Raw genomic sequence first — 548 nt, 5'->3', positions numbered from 1 at the left:
AGCATTCATCTCAGAGAAAGAGTAACTTATAAAGTCCTCTTCTTCAAACTTGATACACGAGTTACAAACGTCAAGCAAAACATTCAGTCTCACTTTGTTGTTCTCTTACAAGCCACTTCCCTAGTTAATCATCTATGTTTTTTTGGGTATATAAGTACTTTTGAAATATATAAGCTGTTCTGAAAACCATAGTATAGTGTAAAGACATGAAATAAACAATACTACTAATAGAGAGGCTGAGATAGGAGAAGCAAGATTTCAAGACCCTTATGTTGTACACAGCCAGACACCATCACAAACAAGCTGAAAGTGTATATAGACTGTACAATGTTGGACCTATTTCTCCAAACACAAAATTAGAGAGACCATTGGATGACAATCAACAAATTTCTAATTCCTCATATTTTTGGATTTCAATAGATTAGGATATGTTGGTAATATTAATTTTCATATTAATATATTAAGAACAAGGTAATTGTCACTTCCTGTTGTTTTTGTTGTAATAGGTGGAATTAGATTTGTGTGGATTTGTTGAAAGATTACTTTCT

This window comes from Mastomys coucha, unplaced genomic scaffold, assembly GCF_008632895.1.
Source record: "Mastomys coucha isolate ucsf_1 unplaced genomic scaffold, UCSF_Mcou_1 pScaffold20, whole genome shotgun sequence".
Classification (NCBI taxonomy): domain Eukaryota; kingdom Metazoa; phylum Chordata; class Mammalia; order Rodentia; family Muridae; genus Mastomys; species Mastomys coucha.
This window is presented reverse-complemented; position numbering follows the sequence as displayed.